General features: G+C 39.8%; 1 protein-coding gene and 1 non-coding gene across 3 annotated transcripts in view; one reads left to right on the forward strand and one right to left on the reverse strand.

Moving 5' to 3' along the window:
- Positions 1-9,305, reverse strand: part of LOC148904010 (vitamin D3 receptor A) — a 58,469-nt gene extending 49,164 nt beyond the window's left edge. For both annotated transcript variants that reach the window (XM_089012758.1, XM_089012726.1), the window contains exons 1-3: positions 9,163-9,305; positions 5,885-5,957; positions 4,037-4,123 (exon numbers count right to left, since the gene is read on the reverse strand). The gene's annotated coding sequence lies outside the window, so the exon portion shown is untranslated. The remainder of the gene's footprint in view (positions 1-4,036; positions 4,124-5,884; positions 5,958-9,162) is intronic.
- A 494-nt stretch (positions 9,306-9,799) lies between these two features.
- Positions 9,800-9,871, forward strand: trnaq-uug (transfer RNA glutamine (anticodon UUG)). Its single transcript has one exon. It is a non-coding gene; the product is annotated as a tRNA-Gln (tRNA).
- Positions 9,872-10,634: the final 763 nt, after the last annotated feature.

The following is a 10,634-nucleotide window of genomic DNA, read 5'->3' on the forward strand; positions in this document are numbered from 1 at the left end:
ACTGGACCATTACTTGGATGAATGCAGCCCTCACACTGATTTCCCCAGCCACAGTGGAAATGCGCGAGCACTGCAATCGCACACATCTAAAAGGAACACCGCGGTCATTCCCTTACTCGTTCGAACGGAGTCGAGGCCACACACGGGGATCACACAGTCCTGTTGGACATTGGTTCTCCGCGCTTGTGTCACGTCTTTCTCACTGCCGTCATCAACAACTTCAAACCTCTCAACATACCAAAGCCATTCAGAACTCAATGCAAGTTTGTTGGATTGTGTCCAATGAAGCAGGATGGACTAAGATAAATGTGGGAAATTGAGTGATTTAATGGCGCCGTACTCAATTCAGAGTTTTGCCTGGAATCTGTCACGATTTGCAAGGTGGTGATGGCACTTTGTGGATCCCAAAAAGCAGGCAGAAATCTAAAACATCAAAGACATTCAAACAGAAAAATACAAAGTATCAAATAAAGACCAAGAGTAAAAGTCTGCCAAGATGAAACAAACACATGCACAGCATAAAATGCATACACAATTGCATACAATGACCCGACGCCGAATGGTCGTGCCGGGAGTCCTTTTGACTGCCACTGATTGGAACTCTACAAACATAAGCTCGAAATAAACCTTTTTTGTGTGATAAAAGAAGAGAGTCTAATGTTTCTTACGCTGAATTGAATGTTTATGTAGTCCTAAAACTTAATACTCTGTGGGACTTGGAATTTGAGTGAAAATGACAAAAACCCTGGCACTGGAGTGGACACATTTTTGCACATCGTCTGGCAGTGAATGAGTTAACCGTTATCTAAAATATTAGACTTGAAACTGAAATAACAGCAGGAGTGAGGTTTCTGAATGGCTACATTCAAAGTCCTCACCCCTGTAGTAAATGTGGTTAAAACATTGTGTTACATTTTTGTGGTACGAACTTTTTCCTCACATTAACCGTGCATACATACATAAACACACATAATGAGTATAAAGTGTGTATCCAAGTGAAATGAAAATACACACCAAAAAATCAATTTGGGTGAATTTGTGAGGACCTCTCTGAAATTTTAACAGATGTATATATAGACTCTCTAGAAGCCTTTAGAATAAAAAACTTGTGAGGACCGGCCAAAAGGTCCTCACTTGTCAAAAATGTCCTCACTACGTATAGTATAAAATGTTAGTGGTCCTCACAAGACTAGTCATACAATCACACACAATTCCTTCAACACAAGAGAACATAGGAGGGAAAATTGGCAGGGGAGTGGAAGAACACCTGCATACCATTTATCATTTCACGCCTTTCAAGCCAAATTGATGTTTTTTTTTCATCAAGTGCTCAGTATTTTGCATTTTGATAAGCATTTGCATAACGGAACTTCTCCATAATTCTGGTAAAATGCGGTGATAGTTTTGATTTGCGGCAATTACCGTTTCGTTAAATGTCAGTGCAGATATGTTGACGTCATTGGAGCCATCTCTGTCTCTCTAAGTGGTCTCACATCCTGTATTACGTTCCTGTGTTGGTGCATTTTAACCATTATTTCTCTAAGTATACAGGGCCTGATTCACTCAACGTTTGCGGCGTACAAAAAAAAAAAATGCAAGCTGATTTACTGACCTCGGAGCATCCAGGGAATGCAAGTTCCTTTTCAAGTTTGAGATTAATTTAGCACACACAATATGTTTGAATGCAAGTTTTTGATTCCTTTGTGGATGTTTTCCCCATGCATGTGTGAGTTTTCTCTGGGTACTGCGGTTTCCTCTCACATACGAAAAACATGCATGGCGGCATGATTGAACACTCTAGTGTCCTAAGGTGTGGCTGGAGATGGTTGTTTGTCTCTGTCTGCCTTGCAATTAGCTGGCAAGTAGTTCAGGGTGTTCCCCGCCTACTGCCTGAAGACAGTTGACTGTGATGGAAAGATGGGCGGATGGACAGGTAGCTAGATGAGTAGGTCGGTAGGTCCATGGATGGATGGATAGATGGATAGATAGATAGATAGATAGATAGATAGATAGATAGATAGATAGATAGATAGATAGATAGATAGATAGATAGATAGATAGATAGATAGATAGATAGATAGATAGATAGATAGATAGATAGATAGATAGATAGATAGATAGATAGATAGATAGATAGATAGATAGATAGATAGATAGATAGATAGAGCGTGCTACACATCAGTCCTGACGCCTCAAAATGACCCGGAAGAATTTCTTTCATCGATTGCAAACATTTATGTTTTCCTCTTCAGAACTATTTGAATCATATTCAGAACTGGATGAGTAAAAAGAAAGCATCTTCTCCGAATCTGAAGCCATTGTTTTGATTCTCGAGCAAAGCCTTGGCGTGACGTCACGAACAAGGGGGCGGGACATTCTGAAAATGAAATTTTCTCAGATCATTTTGAAGTAGTTTTGGGAGACTTTAAGTCATTTTTATTGGTGTTTTTCATTTGACTGAAAATATCGTACTGTGTGTTTTGGGTATTTTAGATGCTATAAAACCTTTTTCCGATGTCAGTTAGGAAACAAAAAAATGGTGTCGGTAGTACTTTAAGGCCAACCGTTAAGAGAAAAAAAAAACGTGTGGTGGGGTTTCAACGAAGAAGTGTGAGTGACGCGTGAAACTTTAATGCAGAGTAATTCAACGAACATGTACGATATGTGCCGAGAAAATACGGGAGCAGGTTTGGTCATCTCCTTACCACCATTTGAGGTAAATGTTTAACTGAAATGTGTCTGCTTGCACACTATAGTGCACGTCAGAGACCAGATGAGAGGAAGATAATGTTGTCGCGGAGAAAACCAAGATGGGGGAAGAAGCACGCACAGGAATTAACCCAAAGTGAACTTTGTACGCACATTATTATTTGATCCACGCATTGCCTCGACCACATTTACGGTTTTTATCCAGCCGTGCGGTTTCACATTTATCGAATGGTTCCCTCGTGTGCTTGCTCATCAAGTCACTCGACAGTCATATGCGACTCATTTAGCGCCCACGTTGACTCCACTTCTGATAAAATGTGAATAACTGAGAATTTTTTTAATATGCTAAGCTAACATCCCAGTGTTTGATGGTAGAAAGCAGAAACTAGTGCGCCTCAAATGCACTTTTGTTTTACATGCTAATACTGCGTCAGTAAACAGTCACATGCGACTCTTTTAGCGCCCACTTTGTCTCCATTTCTGATTAAATGTGAATAACAGAATTTATTAATATGCTAAGCTAACATCCACATGTTTGATGGGAGAAACGAGAAACTATTGCGCCTCAAATGTTTTACATGCTAATACTGTATCAATAAACGCTCACAATCAACACGTCACTCGGCAGTCACATACGACAGAACTCATTTAGCGCCCACTTTGTCTCTACTTCTGATGATATGTGAAAAACTGAGCCTTTTTAAAATGCTAAGCTAACATCCACATGTTTGATGGTCGAAGACAGAAACTATTGCGCTTCAAATGCACTTTTGTTTTCCATGCTAATACAGTCACATGCTACTCATTTAGCGCCCATTTCATCTCCCGTTCTGATTAAATGTGAATAGTGAGCATTTTTAATATGCTAAGCTAACATGCGTGTCTCTAGCTGTAGAAAGTAGAAACGATTGCGCCATTAATGCACCTTTGTTTAACATGTTCCAATAATTTTTTTTCTTAAAGAAAATGACTCATTTTATGTCAAGTAACGATTCATCTGTTTCTGTCAAATGGAAATAATCTAGCAGCAGACAGGTCCAGTGATAACTTGGAGGGAATGTTTGGGTTTAGTTGAGCCATTTGTTTTTGAGATAAAACTAAACACAATGTTAACTAAACCGCACATTTACTTCAATCTTCCAGTGTTCCCACATCAGCCACATCTGCGCTTCAATTTCAAGCCATCTTTGGAATTTGGGAAGAAAACACTTGTAGACATTCCAGCTATTTACGCCTTTGGCATGCAATGTACTTTTGGGTAGGAGGGAAACGCAACAATTAAAGATTATCCCGCGGGCTTCATTATGCATCGTCACACTCCACAAACCCAAAGACGAAGGGCTGTTTCTCTGGTCGAACGTGCACTCCTCTGTTGGCCTCAGATGGTCACACATCGTTAACCCTTTCATGCACCCTGTAACCAGATAATAATAATAATAATAATAATAATAATAATAATAATACATTTCATTTATCAACGCCTTTCAAAACTCTCAGGGTCACTTTACAGTCACAGGATCAGTTTTTCTGTGGGTGAGCAGCGGCAGCGCCAGCGTTCACTCAACCGGGAATAACTCAAATAGATCACGTTAGCTAGCTAAAGATAACTAATAGCTAACTAGCTAGCTAGTTAGACAGCAAATATATGGCTAGCTAGGTCGCCAGCAACGGTGATCCCGTTCAACCGGGAATAAATCAAATAATTAAGTTAGCAAGCTAGCTAATAGATGAGTAATAGATAGCCAATAGATAACTAATAGCTAGCTAGGTAGTTAGTTAGACAGCAAATATATAGGTAGCTAGGTAGCCAGCAACGGTGACTCCGTTCAACCGGGAATACATCAAATAGATCAAGTTAGCTAGCTAGCTAATAGATGACTAATAGATAGCTAGTTAGATAGCTAGTTCGACAGCTAATAGACAGCAAAGATAACATGATAAACTGTCCTTTGTCATAACCGCCATCCCCGAAACGATTAAAGGCAACCCAAAAGAAAATTGAGGGGTGCAATTTTAATACTGTCACACTTTTCGGGTTCACATATCTAAATTCTCACACTCTCTATCTTAAAGAAGGACCAACACAAGTCAGCCTTTCGGGATCTTCTATTTATATAACTTCAAAATTATAAGATGTCAGTGTGGCGTGGTCGCTTCAGACCATAATGAGATATTAGCTTGCTCCCCAGACTAAACTAAGACTGCTGGCTTGCTGAACTTTGTCCTCCCTCCTTCCCACATTGTCACAGTTTAGTGGAATGAATGACCCTCGCCGTCCTTTCATTCTGCTTTCTTTGAAGGAGACAAATAATATATAATTTTTTAATACCACGATTTTAAACAGCTGTCACTCTTCTCTGTGCAAGTTTTTTGGAAATTGTTTTGTTGAAAGGTCAAATGAGCTATTGCGCACCACATCGTTACCGTGACAACCAAGGATGAAACTGGGTATTACATTGTGTTGCTTGTTCTCTCAGTCCGGCGAGAAATGAGAACTTCAATTTCACTTGTGGAATGACTTTTTTTCTTCTAGGTATAGCAGTTATGTATTTTTGTGTGCAGGGAATTTTTGAGTTCATTTTTTTGTTGTTGTGTGAAGTTTATTTCGGAATTAAAAAGTGTGACGCACAGCGCCATTTCAAAATATGTTTGGATTTTGGTTTTTCTTGCAGAGGGTGCAGATAAATCATGGTCAGACCTCTGGCAATGTTTGTCCTTTCTACGAGGGGGCAGCATTTGCCTTTTGTCCATGTTACAGCTACAGCTGTTGTTAAATTGTGATATAAATGGATATGTATGTATTGTATTTTGTACAGCCACCCCCATTTCAAGCTCAGATAACTCCAGACCCATATAACTTGGGCATTTACTTGTTTTCTGATTATGTAGTCCTAAAACTCAATATTATGTGGGTCCTGCAATTTGAGTGAAAATGACAAAAACCCTGCCACTGGAGTGGGCACATTTTTGCACATCGTCTGGCAGTGAAGCAGTGCCATATAGTTCGCTAACCAAGGGCAAGTGATAGCATTGACTAAAACCTGTAGGTTTAACAGTTCTAGTTTCCATGTTGACTAAATATCATTGTATTTAAACACGTGGAGTATAATTTGCGACCAGTCAACTTATCTCACTGCTGTCACTCCTCTTTTTCAAAGAGTGCAACTTTTCCCACCTTAGTTTGACTTCCACGGGTCGCTCCTGTCATGAAATCCATTCCAGCTTCTCTTTAAATTGGTTCTCCTCCCCTAAAATATCAGGTCAAAGCATATTGAGGAATCAATCCGAGTATATTGCAAAAAGGTTTTACAGCCAACATGTGTTTTGTATTGTACCGTTCACCACACACATTCATATTGATCAACACGTCCTGTTAGCAAAGTGAGTGTCTCAAACGTTCGACAAGATTTCTTTTTGATCCACGTTCTCTTCAAGCGCATTTGATTGCAGTGGGGAAACGATTGTTTTCACACTGGCCAGCGCATCCATCATTGTCATGTGATGCAATGCTCTTCTCCATCGTTCCCTTGATGGATCGTGAGTGTTAGAACACGATTAAAGCCAAGGACTCTGTCTATCTGATGAAAACAAGACCGGTTCTGTGTCACGGCAAAAACACAAAGGGTAAAACAACATTGAATCATCCAAAAAGTTGTCAACTTTTGTTCAGACCGCAAACACGAAGCAGCGTCCGGATAAAGACCCGTTACTCGCATTGTATGAGGATGACCTCATGGCCATGAAGGGAAACGAATGTCGATGATAATCCAGCACACTAAAAGGACAACCGACGCCTCCGGACAAGTTGTGTCTATAATTTGTAAAATGGCTTCAAATGACTTTTACTGAGCGGATTTGACAAAGATTCCACCGCATATAGCTATATTTTACGTTTTAAGACTCACGCTGAATATTCAGGAAGTCTTGTTTTTGAATTGGTGACGAGTCTGTACATGACGTCACTGAAGGAACGCCCCTGACCGAGAAAGTGACACACAATGCATTTTGCGGTACTCTGTTTGGTCTGAAAACTTCGAGTTGATCCGTGTTGATGGCGAAATTAGAAGGAAAACACATAAATAACGCGATGGTGAATTGTTGTTTGTTACACCAAGACAACTATTTGATATTCGCTGACACAAATACCCAGCAGACAAATCAGCCCATTTCCAACGGAGCTTTGGCGCCATCTTCTGCATTTTCTGGGTGCTACATTTCTGTCCAGATGCCTCAAAATGACACGGAATAACTTCTTTCATTGATTGCAAACATTTATGCTTTCCTCTTCAGAACGATTTGAATCACATTCATAACTGGATGAGTAACAAGAAAGCATCTTCTCCGAATCTGAAGCCATTGTTTTGATTCTCGAGCAAGGCAAGACGTCTTGGCGTGACGACCTTCTGAAACTGGCCACTTCCGGGTTCAATTTGAAGTAGTTTTTGGACACTTTAACTCTTTTTATTGGTGTTTTGCATTTGACTAAAAATATCATCCTGCGTGTTTTGGGTATTTTAGATGCTATAAAATTGTTTTCTGATGTCAGTTAGGAAACAAAAAAGTGGTGTCAGTTGTCCTTTAAACTTATTTCTACAAATATTGGTCAGCAATGTAAAGAATAATAAAATATATGCCCTATAAAGATATGTACATGTACAACTGGAGAGAATACTACATATGTTACTACAATGTTTGTATGCAACGCTGTTTGTAACTCTGTTTGTAAGGGGAACATCGGTACCCATAGAAAACCCACAAAGACACGAGGAGAACAGGCAAGGCCCGCAGAGGAAGACATTACTCCATATATATTTGTTTAGCACTTTCTGTGCAGCAGTTTTTCAGTGTTCTATGAATGCAATTGAATTGAGTTGAATAGCGCGTGTCACTTCAAAAACATGAACAAAACATTTAAATAATTAAAAATAGATACACATTGATTTGTCACATCCTCATAGTTTGTAGTGGTATTGAGGTGAGAACTGTTTCTAGTACCTGACCTGTAAAGAGATTATCCTATGTATTGGTTCATGCCACAGTTGTTCAAATTCCTAACCTTTCCCACTCTGTATTTCTGGCAGTGTATTCCAATTATATCCCAAAACATAATACTGATCGTCCGCCAGCTATATCTGAACCTGTCAAATGTGCATGAATGTGTGTTTATGTGTGTCAATGTGTTTGTGTGTGCGCGCGCAAATATGTGTCGTCTTTAACGGGTCAAAGGGAGCATGGGGTCATGTAGGAGGCGTATTCTCACATGTGAGGGATTGTGAGGACAGGGTTATGTGTGTGTTTGTGTTCCCATTAAGCCGTTGCGAAAGACTAAGCTGAGTGGACATCAGGTCTCTGTATCCTCGCACCACCTCACCGTTATGTATGGGTAGAGTTAGCGACTTCAAGGGAATCGTCATGCTCAATTTGAATGAAAATACATTATAAGTGAAAATCAAAAAGCGTAATAGATGGATATACTAATGCTAACACAAGTAAAAATCATTAGTACAGTAAAATATTCGCAAATGTTGTTAGTATGCTTAGAATGGCATTTTTATAACCAATCTTCTTCATAACCAATCTTCACTCGCCACAGTGAATCAGTGTCCTCCATCTTCAGATTATATTATTACATTTTTTAATCACTATTTGATTAGAAAACATTTTGAGGCCAAAAATAAGATATGTTCAAATTGTCCTTTAATTGACAAATACATTTTCAATGTATGAAACTTGAAGGACAATTATAAAGAATGTTAAAAATGATCATTTCTTGCATCGATATATTATGGATTAAACATTGCTGGCGCTGTCGTCAAATAAACTGAATGAATGTGCCCATGGGGGGGAGAGAGTAGTCACAGTTGGACACCCCATAGGTCCGTCCACTGCTTCGCACATGCACAGATGCAGGGTTCGATTCTAATCCTGTGGGTGGGGGGTTGCATGTTCTGCCTGTGCCCGCGGGGTTTTCTCCAGGTATTCCGGTTTCTTCCCACATTCCAAAAATCTAAATTGTCCCTAGGAGTGAGAAAAGCGTGGATGGTTGTTTGTCTTGATGTGTCCTGCGATAAACAGGAAAACGGTTCAGAGTGTCCCCTACCTGTTGCCTGGAAACCACTTGAATCGGTTCCAGCCTGTCTTGCGACCCTTGTGAGGATAATTGATGGAATGTATGAAAGGATGGACATATTAATGAAAAAACTACGTTTGTGGTTGTATTTTGGAAAATGTTCACTTTAAATGGATGCTTTTCAAGGATTTGTGTAAATCCCATCGTTGACCAATACAAAGTCGTTGTGCTTTTTCAGGTTAGTGCAAAAACTTATCATGTGACCGTAAAGTGCACTTGAGAGTTTTGAAAGGCGCTTATAAATGAAATGTATTATTATTAATGTAGCCTAAAAAGTGTACAGTTGTTATTTGCTGCCCCCGCGCGGTAAAATATCCACTCACCTGACAGTCAGGGGTGCTTTGGCTTTATAAGTGATGATTTTCGGGATATGACGATTAAAAGGTCGATAGTGAGTAGTGGTCCACTCGCCAGACTTGGAATCAGTTCCTACTTAATGACGGTGTGCAAAATGTTGCGAGTGGTTGTTTGTGGATAATCAGTGTTGGAAATGGATGTTTTTCACAAACGACCGAACGTGAATTTCAGTTCAAAGCCATCAAAAACCGGAAGCGGAAGTGGACTCATAAGATTATCACAATTGCTCATTTCGCGCACTCAAAATCTCGTTTTCTGTTTTATTTTATTTTTTTAATTGGGGTTAAAACGCGTGTGATGAGTTGAATGTATATTGAATTTAAAGAGTAAATGAAACGGCAGTTATTTGAATTCCGTGGTGATTTTCAAGAGAAATACAGAGGAAATGACGTATGGTTGGTGACGAATGAGCGAGGGAGCAGAGCGAGCTGTGGCGTGGAAAGCAAGATTCGTCACATTTCAGATGCGCTCTACCGACATAATGAATGAACAGCTGAATAGCGTTGGATATTTATTCGTCCGTGGACGTGTCTCCCGGTGACATTGCATGCACTGTACAAACCCTTTTATAAATGTTGACATCTGCCTGAAAAGGCATTAACCGGTCCCATGGTGTAATGGTTAGCACTCTGGACTTTGAATCCAGCGATCCGAGTTCAAATCTCGGTGGGACCTCGTCCTTTTGTTTTTCCTTCACAAGTATTTGTACGAATGTAATTTACTCGCAGTCGTTAAAAATGGTGCCATATGAATGTGTTGAATTTTATTCTAACTTAGCTGGTTCAAAATATACGTTTTCTTTTTACCTTTGCCAGCAGCATAGAGTACAGCCATGACACTTAAAGGACAACCGACACCATTTTTTTTGTTTCCCAACTGACATCAGAAAAACGTTTTATCGCATCTAAAATACCCAAAACACGCAGGCTGATATTTCCAGTCAAATGAAAAACACCAATAAAAATGACTTAAAGTCTCCCAAAACTACTTCAAAATGATCTGAGAAAATGTCATTTTCAGAAGGTCCCGACCCCCGTGTTCGTGATGTCACGCCAGGGTGTCTTGCCTTGCTCGATAATCAAAACAATGTCTTCAGATTCAGAGAAGATACTTTCTTGTTACTCATCCAGTTATAAATATGATTCAAATAGTTTTGAAGAGGAAAGCATAAATGTTTGCAATCGATGAAAGAAGTCCTCTCATATCAATTCGAGCCGTCAATGACACCAACGTAGCTTCCCAGAAAATGCACAAGATGGCGCCAAAGCTCCGTTGGAAATGGGCTGATTTGTCTGCTGGGAGTTCAAATCATAAAAATGTGAAGATGTCCTGTATTGTTTTTAGTTTGTCTCCACGACTGTATACATTATACTGCCTCCTGGTAGCCAAGGCGTACACACCAGAAGGAGCAGCACAATGATTGCAGCATTTAATATGC

Source organism: Hippocampus bargibanti, linkage group LG01, assembly GCF_051943395.1.
Source record: "Hippocampus bargibanti isolate YZ-2025 linkage group LG01, ASM5194339v1, whole genome shotgun sequence".
Lineage (NCBI taxonomy): Eukaryota > Metazoa > Chordata > Actinopteri > Syngnathiformes > Syngnathidae > Hippocampus > Hippocampus bargibanti.